The sequence below is a fragment of the Nelumbo nucifera genome, chromosome 4, assembly GCF_055504915.1.
Source record: "Nelumbo nucifera cultivar China Antique chromosome 4, China Antique-T2T, whole genome shotgun sequence".
NCBI classification, from domain to species: domain Eukaryota; kingdom Viridiplantae; phylum Streptophyta; class Magnoliopsida; order Proteales; family Nelumbonaceae; genus Nelumbo; species Nelumbo nucifera.
In genome coordinates this window covers 54,704,596-54,722,605 of record NC_142652.1, presented here as the reverse complement: position 1 = coordinate 54,722,605, position 18,010 = coordinate 54,704,596, and the positions used below count along the sequence as shown (strand labels likewise).

General features: G+C 36.7%; 1 long non-coding RNA gene and 1 pseudogene across 3 annotated transcripts; one reads left to right on the top strand and one right to left on the bottom strand.

Annotated features, from left to right (window-relative positions):
• The first annotated feature begins 445 nt into the window (after positions 1 to 445).
• On the top strand, positions 446 to 6,391 carry LOC148800523 (uncharacterized). Of its 2 annotated transcripts, XR_016085521.1 has the most exons (4): positions 446 to 584; positions 724 to 773; positions 863 to 919; positions 6,258 to 6,391. It is a non-coding gene; the product is annotated as an uncharacterized LOC148800523 (long non-coding RNA). The 2 variants fall into 2 exon arrangements; XR_016085520.1 differs by lacking the exon at positions 6,258 to 6,391 and having other exon boundaries at positions 863 to 5,793.
• Positions 6,392 to 13,048: 6,657 nt separating this feature from the next.
• On the bottom strand, positions 13,049 to 15,234 carry LOC148800522 (ABC transporter F family member 1 pseudogene; annotated as a pseudogene). The gene is made up of 2 exons (XR_016085656.1): positions 15,104 to 15,234; positions 13,049 to 14,547 (listed from the first exon to the last, which is right to left on the bottom strand). The product of XR_016085656.1 is annotated as an ABC transporter F family member 1 pseudogene (transcript).
• Positions 15,235 to 18,010: the final 2,776 nt, after the last annotated feature.

The window sequence follows — 18,010 nt, the reverse complement described above, 5'->3', positions numbered from 1 at the left end:
GCAACTTAGAGCTTGTAACGGCGACCATCAACTCTTCCGATCTCTTATCTCTTTGCACCGGCAACCACCACTACGCGATTCTGCAATACTCCATATCTCTTGTAACCGCGACCTTAGGCTTGCAGCGGCAACTTCCATCCACCTGAGCGGCAGCTGAATTGGGGTAGGCTCTCTTGGATCTTGCAAATTCCATTGAAACCGAATATGTATTAGTGAGGTTTCTGTTTTGAGTCTCAGTGAATAGCGCAATCCCTTGCCCGTGGAAGTTATGCCGCATGAAATCTCTTGGGGTTTAGGGTTTTTCTACATAAACATCTTTTAAATTCTGAGTCTAGAAATTTGAAAGTAGAGAGTAGATGTATGGTATGGACTGTTAAAGAAGTCAGAAGGAGATCCAAAGACATTACTTGGAGAAAATTAGTTTTGTTTTTGTGTAGCACTGAAGGCATCAAGGGAAAGAACCGTTGGTTATCTCCTGGAAACGATTCTGATCGTGTGAGAGTGCAGAAGAGTGGGGCGAGACTTCTTCTACAAAGAAACTGAAGAGCTTTGGGACGAAGAAGGCCGTCGCTCTTAAGCCTGGGGTACATTATAAATCCTTACTCTATCTTTTTCTCTTTCCTACTAAACCCTAGTTTCTACTTTCTATTTCGCCCTCTTTTGGTTTTATTGTTTCATTTTCTTGGGTACTAGTAATCTAAATCTGCTGTTTGAATGTGGTAGATATCATTGTGGGAATGTGCAATTTGTTAGGAATCACATCATGGATCTCTGTGAGTAAAATATCTTGAGCTTCAGTGTTCTTCTTCGATCTCTTTTCGTGATTTGTTTTGTGATTATTTTTTTGGTTTTGCTTGATCAGGCAGCGAGCGCCAGGTGAAACAAGCAGGCGCATTGACAGAGTGTACCCTTGCTTGAGGTATGTATGAATATGTCAATGTCTATTTCTTTGATTTCTATAACCATAGATCGTAAGGAAAAAACCACAAAAACAAAATAACGAACAAAATATTCACACAGGGCGGCATTCAGTGAGTTATTTTTTTCTTTTTTTTTGATTGGCAACACAAAATAAATCTTTTCATAATTTTAATCCAGAATGTATGATTTTAAAGAAAATATCTGGATGGTGGTCAATAGTTCTGTTTGAACTCTCTAAAAAAATGATCCATGAATGAAATGGTCTAAAGACATTGGATCATGCAAGCTTTTGCTGTAAGCCCTCTTATGTAGGAGCCATCAAATTATGGGTACTGATATTTTAGTATTTGCTATATGGTAAATATTCAAGGTCCCAGTCAACAACTTTGGGTCCCTTGTCTCCATATACGAGTCAATCTGTTCATCCTAGTCTTCTTTAATGGAAAACAAGGATGATGTGCCTAAAGGAGATAAGCTTCTTGTAGGCTCCTGTTATTGCAAGGTGCCTCTCCACCTGCCAAGTATCTCTCTCACTGATTAGTTGGCTTCCATGCATTGCCTCATTGGATTTGTTGGCTTTTGTGGAAGTTGTTACCATGGGGTTCTTATATGTGGTGCATAATTCATTTAGGGAAGGTTTCCCCTAAGTCAATTATATGGTTAATGTAATCCTTTCCTCCTTTTGGTGTTTGATCATAAACTACTTTGTAGCAAGCTAAGTGGATTAAACTAGATTTTCATGGATCATAGATTCAGTGTGCTTGGGTTTGTGGGGTTGTCTTCCTAGGGAATTAAACATTGGTCTTAGGATTGTTAACTTTTCAATTGCTTGACCCTCATCAACCTGGCTCTTTTAGAAGAAATGGATGAAAAAGAAAACAAAATTGATGCTACTTATGAGTTATGGCTTAGAATATTACCGGTTGATTTTATCTTCCCCCAAGAACTCCATTTCTATTTCCATAGATGCTTAAGAGAGGGATGATATTCAGATCTCACACTAATATCACAAAATATATATAGAAAAATAGGAGAACGAGAGATAGTTGATTCCTAACTCCTAAGTTTTATTCAAAACTAATTTGTAAGCTTTTATTAATGGCTTAGTTGCTTACCCCTGCATAAAGACACGAATATGAAACTTGTACTTCTTTCTATATATGGATAGAACCCACAACTCCTTTTATGTGGTAGTAAAAGAAGCTTGCCTTGGAGTTTTAAAGAACATGAGGATCAAAGGCTGATTTTTTCTAATACTAAACAAACCACAATCAATGGAATTCCTAAAGTTGTTTTTTGAAGATAAATAAAAGGGAAAATTCTCGATTAGTACCCTGTACTTTGGGCCTAGTGCCACTTTGGTCCCTGAACTTTAAAATGTGACAATTTAGTACTCGAACTTTCGAAATGTGCCAATCCAGTACCTGCCGTTGGTCAGCTGTTAAGTGGCATGCAAAAGGACACAAATGCCCTTCGAGTGTCATTCAGTTTTCTTTATCAACCATTAGAACTAGTTTTCCTCCTTCTCCCACCACTCCAACAACCATCGATAAATCTAACTCATTCAACCATATCCACCATCCCCACATGCTCGGAAAATGCACCGAAATGCACCTAACGTTTTTTCATCTCCATTAGAGCCACTCAATTCCAGCCCTTTCACCTATAAAACTTAACCCACCCCAACTCCCTTTACAACGATGGATCTCCTCTTGGAATAGCCCTCTTCTTTGCCATTACTCTAGCTATGTGGGCCATTGGTCCATGGAGCTTGTTAATAATGGTGGATAGGATCCACCTATTTGCAATCATTCAGTTACTACCAAATGGTACAACACTAAGCGATTATTTTGTAGCTTGCGGACCCCCACTCCCGTTAAGCAGCAGTGTGTAGGGCCCAAAGCCCGTAAAACGTCCACGAAATGTGTTGCATGCCCCATCAAAAGTGGGCTGGACTGGACACAAGGTTCAGAGGCAATTACACTTCAGTATCGAACCAGCAGTGGGATGGGATAGTCATCACTCAGGCTGATTTTCAAGCTCTTCAAGCCTCCAAACGTGAATTTGTGGATCCTCTAGGAATGTTACGAAGCTGGAATGGCAGTGGCTTCGAAGCTTGTTGAGGAGGATGGGCAGGGATCAAGTGCGTTGAAGGCTAGGTTATAGCGATCCAGCTCCCTTGGAAGGGATTGAGCAGCCATATCACTGAGAAGATCGCCCAACTTCAAGCTCTTAGAAAGATTAGCCTGCACAACAATGCTATTACATGCATGATTCCTACATCTCTTGGGTTCCTCCCCAATCTGAGAGGTGTTTATCTCTTCAACAACCAACTTTCAGGTTCAATTCCTCCTTTGATTGGTTCCTGTCCATTGCTTTAGACTCTTGACGTTAGACTTTCAGGTTCAGCGGACTTGTAGAAATCCCCTGTAGCTCCAAAACTAGAGACCCCTAAGTATTGCCCGTATCCTTCTACCAATGCTGAATGCTCCTGTTTCTGCTAAATCTTCACCCAAGCCTCATTCCTTTGGCGTCTACTTTCCTTGCTCTTGGAACCGTAAAACGTTGAGGTCATTGAGGGACACTGCAAATGAGACACAACCCTCCAACAGTGTCTATTATGGTTCAATATTAAGGTAGAAGACAATCTTCTTGAGGAAGCAGTTGCAGTTCATAATGAGCAGGATACTTATTTCTGTAGAAGAAGATGATGAACAGCGTTTTGAAGGGTAATTTTTTCATTTTCAAAATATTTAATACACACATGCCATCACATGATACACATAGTTGACGGTCTGTTAACGGCAGGATTGGCACATTTTAAAGTTCGGGGACCAAAGTGGCACTAGACCCAAAGTACAGGGTACTAATCGAGAATCCTAAATAAAATATAAAATTTATTCAAAGAAGAATAACAAAGTATAGAAAAGGTGATGAGAAATCACCTATACCCAAAAAACAGAAAAAACCAACCCAAAGCTGGTGTAGATTAAACCCCAGCCATCCTTTCTAAAATAAAAGAGGGTAAAACACCCACCCAAGTGTAAACAACACACCAGAAAAAACCATCGAACACCTTCAGTTCACCTACACCTAGTTGGGTCTAGACCTGATCTAGTCACACTCCCAATCCTTATTTTTTGAAAATAAAACTCTTATGATTTAAAAAATATAAATAAAAAAAAACATGCAACAAAGATTTTCTTGTTGTGGTCCATCTCATGTAACCCAGTCAAAGCCCCTACCTTTTTGAGAGAAGAATAAGTCAGCTGAAGACAATCACTTAAGAACTTCTTTTTTGAGTCCTTAAGATGACCTTGCTAGTCGGGATATTTAACACACTTTGTAAGGCTAGTCCTCTCTCCACTCTTTCCATTGTTTTTAATCACACCTTGGACCATTCAATTGAGCCAATCCCTTTTGTTTTGTTGTACTTTGGTTATATTTAGTCATTCACCCATGTCGACCGTTTTGAGTTAGTAGATGAACTTTTTTTATTATTGCCTCCCATATGCTATGATTTCTGTACACAGATATGGATATGGGAAATGGGGATATGATATGGTATTTACAAAACACTATGCAAGTACAAATGTCATAGGATACTATACGATACAATGCAGTACGACCTATTTTTTAGGTCTAGTAATTTTAGTCATGAGCAATGTTTTGAAACGCGGAGGCGTGATGCAAGGTGTTCCACTACCTAGAGGTGTTAGGCATAGTTCAGAACGTAAGATGCACAAGACTCCTGAACACATTGAGGCGTAAGCCTCCTTAAGAGGAGGGGGGTCAAGAGGAAGAAGGAAGAGGAAGGGGAGGAGGAAGAAGAAGAAGGGGGGATCTCATTTTTTCTTTATTTTTAATAAAAATCTTTTATATTAAGAAGAATAAAGATGCACAACACTAGTTGAAAGGGCCCCAGCTGAAGGGGCTAGGGGCAGGCAACCACTTTCTTTCCTCATATCTTTTCTTCCCTTCCCTTTCCTTTTCTCTTTTTTTTTTCTTCTCTTTCTTTCTTTTTCTTTCCCTTCCCTTTCTTTTCTTTTCCTTTCCTTTCTTTTCCTTTTTTTATTTTTATTTTTTAGTCTTTTTATATGAGGTGTGCATGAGTACGCCTCAGAGCTGTCAGCGCCTCTAGCATACACCTTGGGGTATTCTGGGAGCGCCTCACCTGTGGGCATACACCTCCCACACCTTTTAAAACACTGGTCATGAGTAATTTTCATAATTTGTTGTATATATTTCTGATAAATAATAGAAACATTTTATTTATAGATTAAATGTAGATACAATAGAATAGGGGAGGGATAAGCTCTCTTTACCTTCCCCAACAAAATCACAAACATACAATAAAGTTCAAAACAAGTTTCCCCTTCCTACCCCCTGTTTAGCAAGTACTACAACAAAGGAGTTAGCACTTCTCCTCACCCATTGGAATCTCACTTCCATATTCTGGTTCAGCCATTTAAATATCCTTTTTTCATTTACATAATTCCATAACCTAGTTTCTTCTTTTTGTAGCCAATTAGAAGGGTTGTCTTCAACAATCAGTCTTCTTAAACTTAGGCCTCGTTTGGTTAGCGGGAATAGGGGTATGGAATCGGAATCGAAATGGTCTATTCCGGTTCCAACTGTTTGGTTGTGTGGAATCGGATTCCCATTCCCATTCCAGTTGGAATGGCATTCCCCCATTTGAGGGGCTGGCCATTCCCTTCCCTTCCCTTGGGAATGAGCAATGCTTTAAAAGCGCAAGGGTCAATTTGTGCCTGAGGTGCAAGGCGCAAGGTGAGACATGCGCCTTTTTGAAGCAAGGCGCAAAAATACAAAAAAAATGCTAAAAAATAAAAAAAGTAAAAAAATTCAAAAAAATGCAAAAAAATCAAAAAAATATTAAACATAATATTAATAAAAAATATAAACTTAAATTTAAAAATAAATATTTTAAAAAACCTATTATCTAAAATTAAAATACATAAACATAAGATATAAAGCATATTCAAATGAGAATTTAAAAATAAAGTCAAACATATAAAACATTTTCGAGCATGTAAAACCTCTAGTCTCTTTTTTTCACTCAATTGTAGTACTTCAAGTAGCTAATGTAATGTAAAACATATTACATTCTTGATTCTATGAGCCGCCTTTGTACCACGCCCCTTGAGGCAAGCCCAAACAAGTCCACGTTAGGTTTTAAATTCTTAGTTTTCACACAAAAAATAATGATTTTATAGTTTTAATTGCTTTTTAAGAAGACATTTTATTAGGAAGAATGAGTGAACAACATTACCAAACAAGTCCACGTTAGCTCATTTTGCCCTTTGTGCTCCTTGCAGTATGGCCATAATCTCAACTCTAAGTGCGAGACCTGTATCATTTGGCCTTGAAATTAAAGCAACAACTTTTCCATCATCTTTGAAAACACATCCAATTTGTTGTAATATATTAATAATTTAGGTATCGAAAGTTCTTAATTAATTTGTTGTTCTATTTCTGTGACAATTATGAAAAGATGATAGGTTTGTTGCATGAGATAGTTAATTTATGTGTAGAAATACATTGGCAAACAAGTAGCAACAAAAAAAATTAGATATTATGGAATTATCAATTGACCACCTGTACAATTACGAGAGGACAAGAGGAAAATTAAGGCCATATCCATGAGAGATGGGCTCTCAATAGTCAGTACAATTGTCAATGGTTCTTTATCTTTATTAAGAATCAACCATCACTAAAACATGATATTTAGACCAATATATGTAGTGATATGTAGGTTTGTAATTGGGTTAGATTTATGTCTGATCAAACCACATCGAAATCTAATTCTATTAATGAAACTTCGAATCTGAATCTGGTTTAAAATCTGAAATATAGGACATAGATCTGATTTGGATTTATTCAAATCCACTTTATTATGTTTAAAATAAAGAAAATTTTAATAGATCAGATTTGGAAGATACAGTGGCTGATTGAAATTCAAGTAATTTAATAAATCAAGGGGTGGAAAAGTTTGAGGGAGGCGATGAGAAAAACATTGAGGAGAAGGAAGACGAGGGGGAGAGGGAGGAATGTTTGACCTTGGACCTAACAAGAAAGTAAGGAAATCCAGAAGTGCAGTCAGAAGACAACAAGAAGATTTGTTGAGTCGGCATTCTTTGGGGCTTGTTATGGCATGGGTACCGGGAGGGGGTGGTTTTTGTTTGTTTTGGGTATTGTTTGGGTATTTGGTTTGTGCTCGTTTGCTGTTGTTACATGTAGTTTCTTTCTGCATTGTATGGGGTTTGATTTTGTGGATTTGGTTTTGATGGGATGGTTTGGCATATTTGGGTGTCTTAATTTTATTTATCTTCAAAAGAATAAAGAAAAATTTCAAAAGTGTTTCAAAAGTTAAATACTTTTTAATGCATAAACACATAATAAATTTATGGAAATATAAAATATTGAATTATTAGATATAAAATTTATATAACTACACATAAAGACTTGAAACTCTTTTTACACTTCAAGGTGGAGCACTTCTTTGGGAACTTGGGGGAGGGGGGGCAATAGCAGTGTTTTAAAAGCGCAAGGGCCAATTTGCGCCCGAGGCGCACGCCTTTTTAAGAAAGGTGCAAAATTACAAAAAAAAAGCTAAAAAAGGTCAGAAAATTAAAAAAAAACTAATAATTTTAAAAAATTTCAAAAAATATTAAACGTGATGTTAATAAAAAATATAAACTTAAATTTTAAAATAAATGATTTAAAAAATCTATTATCTAAAATTAAAATACATAACATAGCATATAAAGTGTATTCAAAATGAAAATTTAAAAATAAAAGCAAACATATAAAACATTTTCAAGCATGTAAAACCTACAATCTCTTTTTTTCCTTAACTGCATTACTTCAAGTAGCTAATGTTATGTAAAACATATTGCATTCTTGATTCTATAAGTCGCCTTTGTACCATGCCTCTCGAGGCAAGCCCGAACAAGTCTATGTTAAGGGTTGAAATTCTTATTGAAAACAATAGACGTTGCTTTTCTACTTGTTTTGTTAATAATGCAGCCCCAAGTTCATTGTCCACTATTGTGCTTAATGAAGCTCCCTGAGTGTGAGCTCTTTGAAATTGATGTGTGAAATTTCTCCTACTATAAGGGGCAATCCAAACGCATCATGGGGAAACTGGTCTTCCATCTCTAATCCTATGGTCTCCTTTGAGATGTGGTTTACATGAGAGTAATTCTAACTTGAGAAGGTAGAATTGGTCCTTTGATGTTTTCACTTAATCTTATTGTGTTATGGCTAGATCTAGGCCTAGAGGTGTAAAGAAAATGAAGTAAAGAGAAAAAAAAAAAAAGAGAGTGTGAGTGGAGGTCCCAATCCTCAATCAGGGGTTGGTGTTATTTAAAGAATTGGGGATAGGTTTACCTCATAGACCTTAATTGGGGAAAAGGAGGCCTGAGCCCATTTCCAAAATAATTGGATGTGTTGAAACCCCCAAAATGTGCGCATCAAGGAAGGGAGGCCATCCTTGGCCGTTTGTTTATCTCTCGAAATAACCCAAAGTGTGTAGTCAATTACCTCTAGTTATCCGTTTGAGCCTTACAATGATAAGCCTTGCTTTCATGAACCACATGAACTGTACCTAGGGGTGGGAATGGACTTTGCTTGGAAGAAGCTATGGAGAGGGTCATTACTCTTGAGCCAATAACCCATCAATGCTAGAAAGCAATAGAAATTGTAAATAAGTCTAGAAAGGAGGCCTTCATTTCTACACCACCATTATTCCTTAACCCATGAATCAATTCGTACCTTTGTTAGCCCATTGAGCTGATTTCAGCCTTTGTTTTATTTGCCCACCCCCTTATTCCACCCATGCCTTTGTTAGGAAAATCAAGAAAGTACATCTTCCAATTGTCGAAGGATGCCCACAAGAAGAAAAGAAAGCGACAACCAATGAGAAGGAAGAGAAACAGAATTCGAACAAAGTGCAAGTATTGATAATGGTAGCCCAAAAGAGTGAGAAAGAAGGGGCAAGGAAAAAAGTATGCTATCTGATATCAAGCAAGGAGCAAAAAAAAAAAAAAGAAACTGAAGCGGAAGCAAAAAAAATAGAGTTCCTAGCAAGGAAAAATTCAAAAGAAATCACAGCCAAGGGGCAGAAAAAAGATAGAAAAATGAAAAGTGGCAAGCAGCGGAAAAATCAAAAGGCACAACAATCAAGGGGTAGAAAAAAGGTAAAATAATGACGAAGAATGTCAAGCAAAGGGGAGAAATGAAAAAGCATCGCCAACAAGGGGTTGACGCAAAGAGCCACAGAGAATTTCAAGCAAGGGCAAGAGTTTCGTTTTGGGAGATGACAAAGTAGTTTCCTAACTAAGGCAAGACATGTGCTTTGAGCCAAATATCCTTTTCTTTGGAATCCATAAACCTAAGAACCTCTTTATAACCTATAAAAGTCCTCTTGAGGCCAAAACATGGCTAGACTCTTTGAATTGGCGACGATGGAATTTGACTCTTGAAGTAGGGGAACCCAAGTGTTGTCCATTTGAACTACATATGGCCCGATTCTTGGGACTTAAAACCAAGATATGTAGGTAGCCTAAGGAGGCGATTCAGGTGCGGTCAATTTATTTGGGTTTTGTGCCATTTATCCTTCTTTGATGAAACCCGACCTAAGCCACGTTTCGTCCTATTTATTAAGACCTCCCAGAGGTGTGTACACTAGGGGCATGAAGACATTTCCTTCCATACCAGGGCAAGGGTGCTCAATTACTCATTTTGAGTCCTGGAGGTTTAGAATTTACTTGGGCAAAAAAAAAAAAAATCAAAAAAGGGAAGAAAAAATGGAAAGTAAGGAAAAAATAAGAAAATAAAAGTGAGGTAAAGGGGAAGAGATGGAGTGTTACTTTTGGCTTAGTCTAGAAATGCATGATAAGTGTAATGTTGAGAATGTAATTGACTATTTGTTACCTTTTTAAGGAAGAATGAATCATATCAACCCTCTTGGGCCCGGTCATAGTCAGTCTTCTTTCCTTCATGATTCAAGGGCGCACCCCTATGAGGAGAGGATGGTAATATTAAAAATAAAGGCATGTAGGAGCTTCATTATTCACATGTAAATGGTAACTTGTGGGTGACTTCTTTTAGTTTTTGAAAATAAATTGAGTTTTTCTAGGTCCTTATTTTTTGAAAATAAAATTTTTATGATTTAAAAATACAAAAAACGCAAAACAAAGATTTTCTTGTTGTGGTATCGAAGGTTCTGAATTAATTTATTGTTCTATGCACTACTATAACCTTAAGAAGATAAAGGAATGACAATTATGAAAAGATGATTGGTTGGTTGCATGAGAAAAATAATGTGTGTAGAAATACATTGGCAAACAAGAATATATTTAGTGATATGTAGGTTTGTAATTGGGTCTGATTTTGATCTAACCCAAAACCCACTTTATTATGTTTAAAATAAAGAAAATTTTAAATGCATTTCAAAAGTTAAATGATTTTTAACGCATACTCATCTAATAAATTTATAGAAATATCAAATATTGAATTGTAATTTATAAAAAAAATATAAACAAGGGAGGGGAGGTGGAGTTATGGGTGAAAGGAAATTTCAGAGATTGAAGCAAAGCATTTTCTGTTTGAAAGTAGGGAAGCCACCATGGCGAAGGTGTTTCTGATTGGAGAAGAAGCTATGGGGTGGTTTCACACTTTCATGGAGGATAGGAAAGCTTGTATGTTAAGAATCATTTGAATTTCCTGGGAGGAGGTATGTAGTAGAAAGAAGGGAGAATGTTAAAGGAAGATATGTGGTGCTTATGGAGTATTTTGGGGAAGGAAAAAAGGACTGGTTGGAAAGAGGTCACAAAAATCTTGAAGGAGGAAACTAGAGAAGATTGAAGAGTGGAGACTCTGAACTTGTAGAAGAAACACAGGGGGTTACTGGAGACTCTGAAGTGGGAAAGCAGAAGGAAAAACCCAAAAAAGAAATAGAAATACAAATTATGGCTAAAGCAGCAAAGGATTGCAGAATGGTATGCAATATGCTTGAGAATGATTGGGAGGAGAAATTTATTGTAAGTTTGATTGTACCACCGCAAGATTGGAAGAAGAATTGCTCAATTGTTGAAGTTAACCCCCTTTGAAAAATGTAAAGCCCTTCTAGAGTTTTTTTTTTTTTTTTGTCGAGTAAAGAGATAAGATTCATTAATAGAGAATTAAAGCAATTACAAGCTTCTCATGGAGAGGCACGAGCTGCGTCCTCTCCAAATTAGCAGGAAGAAAGACAAAGGGAGACAGATAACAGAAAACAGAAACCAAAAAACTGAAAACGGGAAACAGATTCAATCTACAATTGAGCCCAATATAAGCTTTCCCTGTTTACCACTTGCTTTGCAAGGCCATCAGCCATAGAGTTAGCAGATCTCCCCACCCATTGTATTCTCACTGTCAAACTTGTCAGGCAGTTGAATTTTTTAGTTTCATTCTTAAAGCACCACACTATAGAGTCCGGGTTTTGTAGCCATCCCAATACCACCTTGGAGTCCCCTTCTATTATCAGATGTTCCACACCTATCTGCACAGTTAGCTGTACTCCTTGGATAGCAGCTGCGAGTTCCGCCCTAACAGATTTTCCAGCTCCTATGGGCCCCGAGTAGATAAGAACCACATTCCTAGCCTCATTCCTCAATACCCCTCACCCCCCTAATGGACCTGGGTTACCAAGACTACTTCCATCGAAATTCAGCTTCAAAAAGTTCTCAGAAGGGGGTTCCCAAGTCAGACTCACTTTAGTCTTTCTAGATGAACAATTAGCCACTGCTACCAATTCCTCCAAATATCACTAAATGAGAAATGATGAAATAAGTCCAGTGATTTTAGCCATAAGATCACCCTATTTAGAATGCATTCCTTCATCTCTTCTAAGTTTCTCTCATTCTCTTGGAAAGTTCTAGTATTCCTTTCTTCCCACACGGACTAGAGCAGCACTACTCTTGCACACCTCCACATAATTCTTCCTCTTCTGTATTGCCAAGGAAGGAAAACCGGATAAAAAATCAAGCTTGCATCCGCTGGCCTGACCAACCTGCACCCAAACAATGAGAAGAGCCACTCCCATAACTCTGCAGTAAATGAACAGGAAATTAGTAGATGGTTACAGTCCTCACCATGTGACTTGCAAAGGAATAGTCTTTTGAACCTAGGAAAAATGCAATTCCTGTTCAGTGTTTGAAGGATCATTCGTTATCTTTATTAGTATTCATATAGTCATACCATGTCCTCTAGTCTCTAGTGTACCCATAGTTGAGTATTCCTCGTCTAGTCTAAGCTTAAACCTAGATCGTATTTGTAGAGTCATCTATTGATTTCCCCAGGCCTAGTTGGGTCTTGACCCGATCTAGTCACACTCCCAACCTCCTTCATTTGTTCAACCCAAACTTGGCATATTTTGACCTTGTTGAGTGATCCTATAGTCACCTTATCCCCTAATTTAACCTAAGATTGGTCTAGTTCAAAACCTGTTTGAGCCATCATTTACAATCCATTTAGGTCATGGGTCATGTACAGCTAATCTTGTCTACACTTGTCCATACCTCGTTAAACCAGTTTCATCTTGTTGAGTCATCTTTGTTAAGCCATTTGGCCTCGTAGGCCCCAGGTTCAAGTCAACCCAATCTAGTAAAGAGGATTTTAGTTTAAAATAAATGATTTAAAAAGTCTATTATCTAAAATTAAAATACATAAACATAACATATAAAGTGTATTCAAAATGAAAATTTAAAAATAAAAGCAAACATATAAAACATTTTCAAGCATGTAAAACCTACAATCTCTTTTTTTTCCACTCAAATAGTATCTTTTGAAAGGTAGTGTTATACAACCATCTCCATCTATCTAATTAATTAACCAAACAAATATATAAAAAGACATCATCAATCTTCTGCTAATCTAGCAGAGAAAATTGGACCTCCAGGGTTAGGCTCTGTAATAATACCCGCCCCATCTCTGGCCTCAACTTATTGTTCCGCCCTCTTGATATCGTCGTCATCATCCCCACTTCGACAAAAAAAGGAGCATGTAATGATAAAAAAGTTGTGGAAACTATATGAATAAAATAGATCCTCAATGACTCGGTCCTTACCTGCGTCACACCTCAATCAGACAAACCCGCCTTGCTTCTCAGATGCTGCTTGAAATCCATAATGTCACCCTCCCACCGGGTTACAGTCTGGTTCTCACATACCCATATCTCTTCAGCTTATCTGGTTGATGAGCCTGAAGTCATGGCTCACCAGTACCATCATGTGTGGTTGTCTCCATGCCAACCACGCAAATATCACTCGTCTCCTTTGTCCATCGGACAGGTTCTTCATTGGCATTACCTGTGCTTTGCCTGTCAGCCCAAACTTCCCAATTGCTGCTCTCATTCTCTCTTCCTCATTTCCAGGATATTCCTTTATCATGAACTGGAGTGCAGACATCTCCAGATCAAGTTTCTCAGCCAAGTGCTGATGGAACTGTGCAGTTCTAAGGTGGTTGTGGTGCCGGACCATTCCATCAAGAGGAACTAGATCCCCTGTCATCAGCTTCAGCAGTGTGCTCTTCCCTGCTGAGTCTAGGTCCACCCCAAAGTCAAGGTTCTTGTAAATAAGATTATCAGGTGTGTATCCAAATGTGACCTCCACAAACTGAAGTACTGGTGGTGGAAGCTTTCCAACATCGGTAAAACGGAAAACCAACACCTTGTCCCTCACCACCTTCTCTGTCAGACCCTCTTTGCTCTGTGCTTGACGTGCCAGCTTTGCAGAACCATGTCCAAACCGTGCAATGTACTCTTTCATTGATGCAATCTGTTCCTGCTCCCACTTGTATTGTTTCATCTGGTTCTCTTCAAGTTCTGCACGTGTTTGAACGTATTGGTCGTAGTTACCAGTATAGAGCTTCAGCTTCTTGTTCTGCATGTGGATAATGTTTGTGCAGACACCGTTCAAGAAATCCTGGGAGTGTGACACCACAACTAGGATACGGTCAAATTTCTTCAGTGTCTCCTCCAACCAGACACAGGCTTCTAGATCAAGATGGTTTGTAGGTTCATCAAGCAACAAAATGGTTGGGTTCATGAACAAGGCTCGTGCTAATGCAATCCTCATTCTCCAACCACCAGAGAAATCCCGAGTTTTCTTTTCTTGCATCTTCTTGTTAAAACCAAGACCATATAAGATCTCTGCAGCACGTTTCTCTGCAGTTGATGCATCTAATGCTTCCAAACGCTCATAAATGCGTTCCAGAGTATCTCCTCCACCACCATCCTCTGCTGCAAGGGTTTCAGCTTCTTTCTCCAATCTCAGCCTTTCCTCATCACAGCTTATTACAGCCTGAAGGGAAGACATGTCAGAAGCTTCAATTTCCCTGGTGAGGTGATAGATATCCATGTGGTCTGGAATAGGAAGCTCCCTGCACCCTATTGCTGCAAGGAGAGTAGATTTCCCACATCCATTCAATCCAAGCAAGCCATAGCGCCTTCCATAGTTGAGCTCCAGTTCAGAATCCACTATGAGATCATGACCGTGGAAAGTAACTGATAAGGACTCAATATTTCTGGACCATTTAATTGAGCCAATCTTCTTTAACCTTGCACTTTCAAATTATTCCTGTCCATTGTGTCTTACTTTGGTTATATTTAGTCATTCACCCATGTCAACCTCCTTGAGTCACTAGATAAACTTTATTAATGGCTTCCATATGCTATGATGTTGGTAGAGGGATATTGATATAGGAAATGGGGATACAATATGGTATTTAACAAAACACCAATGCAAGTACAATTGTCAAAGGGTACTATACGATAGTGCAATAAAGCCTATTTTTTTGGGTCTAATTGTTTCAGTCATGAGTAATATTCTAAATTTGTTGTATTATATTTTTGTGATAAATAATAGTAGCATTTTATTTATAGATTTAATGTAGATACAAGAGAAGAGGGGAGGGAAAAGCTCTCTTATTTTTCCTCAATAAAAGCACACAAACATACAATAAAGACCAAAAGTAGTTTCCCCTTACTGCCCCCCGTTTAGCAAGTACTGCAGCAAAAGAGTTAGCACTTCTCACTTCCATATTATGGGTCAGCCACTTAAATATAAATATCAATTTTTTGATTTACATAAGTCCTTTTTGTAGCCAATTAGAAACGAACTTAGAGTCATCTTCAACAATTAATCTTCTAATATTTTGCTCTTTTGGCTTCTGCATTCCTTGCAGTATCAACTCTAAGTGAGTCACCTGTACCAATTGGCCTCGAAAACAAAGCCAGAACTTTTCCTTCATCTTTGAAAAAACCTCCAATTTGTTGTATTATATTAGTAATTTAGGTATCGAAAGTTCTGAATTAATTTATTGTTCTATGCATTTCTATAACCTTAACATAGTTCTAACTTTAGAAGATGAAGGAGTGACAATTATGAAAAGATGATTGGTTGGTTGCATGAGAAAAATAATATGTGTAGAAATACATTGGCAAACAAGAATATATTTAGTGATATGTAGGTTTGTAATTGGGTCTGATTTTGATCTGATCCAAAATCCACTTTATCATGTTTAAATAAAGAAAATTTTAAATGCATTTCAAAAGTTAAATGCTTTTTAGCGCATACACATATAATAAATTTATAGAAATATAAAATATTGAATTGTTATTTATAAAAAAAATATAAACAAGGGAGGGGAGGTGGAGTTATGGATGAAAGGAAATTTCAGAAGAATGAGGTTCAAAGAAGACCTCTAAGGATTGTTCTGTTTGAAAGTAGGGAAGCCAACATGGCGAAGGTGTTTTTGATTGGAGAAGAAGCTATGGGGTGGTTTCAGACTTTCATGGAGGATGCTATTCAGGTGCATAGGAAGCCAACATGGCGAAGGTGTTTTTGATTGGAGAAGAAGCTATGGGGTGGTTTCAGACTTTCATGGAGGATGCTATTCAGGTGCATAGGAAGCTTGTATGCAAAGAATCATTTGAATATCCTGGTAGGAGGTATGTAGTAGAAAGAATATGTCAGCTGAAGAAATCACTTAAGAACTTTTTTGAGTTAACCCAACCTTTTCTCTATTTTAAATGACTTGCTAGTTGGGATATTTAACACATCTTGTAAAGCTTCCCCTCTCCACTCTTGCCCTCATTTTAAGTCACTCCTAGGACCATTCAGTTTAGTCATTCACCCTTTTCTGTTTAGTCATTCCTTTCTGAGTTAACCCTACCTTTTCTCAGTTTAAAATGACTTGCTAGTTGGGATATTTGACACATCTTGTAAAGCTAATCCCCTCTCCACTCTTGTCCTCATTTTGAGTCACTCCTAGGACCATTCAGTTTAACTTGGCTAGAGCTACTAGAGCCAAACAAAACTACTGAATCCTATTCAATTAAAATGCAAAATCAGTGATCCTAATTTAAGGGCATAGGCTTAATTCTACTCCAACGGGCCGAACAGGCTATAGTTTTCTTCCTTTTTAATTTAGTCCTGATTATGTTTTATGCTTGTGATTAGTAGTTCTTAGTTATGAGACTTCAGTAAGGACATCAGTGATCCCAATATGCTTGTGATTAATTTAGTTCTTTTATTATTGATTTTAGTGCTGGCCACCTTACTAAGGGCATTAATGTAATTGTATTCACTAAATTATACTATTTATTTAATTAGATAATAGCTGCTATCGAACCATATTATGATTCCATTAATACATGCTTACTCATGGTTGGGTCTTGCAACCTGATCCCTTGCCCTTAACTTTATTCAATCATAGAATTTCATGCTCAGCTTGGATATTTATTTATTAAATTATTCAAAAACTTTTATTTATTTGATTTTCCCAATAATAAATGAATATTTATTTCTTTTATTAAATTAAATTATTGATTTATTAATTTTTCAAATTAGTTCTAGTGTCGATAGGTTGTGTCCCAATAATATCTAAAATTTTAGTTCTTTATTTTATTAAATTAAATTATTCATTTATTTGTTTTAATGGCTTAAATACATTATTCTCCATAAATGTTTATTTATTTAATCAACCTATGACCAATATTTGCGGTTGTCAATGGTAATATAAGTTATTGATTTATTTATTTTACAAAATTAAGTAAATTGTTATTTCTCTCTCTCTCTCTCTTCCCCGAGCCTAATATTTAGGGCTATCAATAGGATAGGTATCGATTGGGATTAAACCTTTCCATTGGTCGGGCCCCGTTCGGGCCGGGTTTGCCTTTATATCAACAACACTTATTCAAGCCCAAGTCTAAGCCAGGGCCAAGCATCAAGCCTAGATTTTGAGCTTGTGCCCCACCATCATATAAAGCTTGTATTGCGATAAGGAAATTTTTATTCTTTGTTTCTCTCTCATTTTCTAGTAATCTCTCTTTCTTATTTGTTGTTGAACATGTAACTATTTACAATGATGCCATTAATAAACCACTAACTATTCTGTCTTATACTTATTTTAATAAGTTAAAAGATTTTGTTGATTTGATTTACTAGATTATTTAATTATTTCTCTCTTTTTTATCGCTTTGTGTCTAATATTTAGGGTTTTCAATGGGTGGGGTAGTTTGGATATTTATTTATATTAAATTAAATTATTCATTTATTTATTTGACAAAATTAATTAAATTATCCATGAGGAAATTCTTTTTTTCTATTTTTCTTTCCTAATTATTTATATATTTATGCTATTAAGTTAAAAAATATTTATTGAATTTACTAAATTATTACTTTTATTGACATTATTTCTCTCTCTCTCTCTCCCTCTCCCTCTTCGAGTTAGATATTTAGGGTTGTCAATGGGTTGGGTTTAAATCTAGATAGTTAGTAAATTATTATCCATAGATTTTATTTATTTATTTAACTAAATTATTCAACTAATTAATGATTTAAATTATGAACAAATTATTTCTCTTTCTCTCTCTCTTTATAAAATGGATTATGAACAAATTATTTCTCCCAATAATAACTGAAATTTTATTTTTTTTATTTATTTGTTTTAATAGATTAAATAAATTACTCTCCATAAATTATTATTTAAGCTTGACCAATATTTACGGTTGTCAATGGTTCGG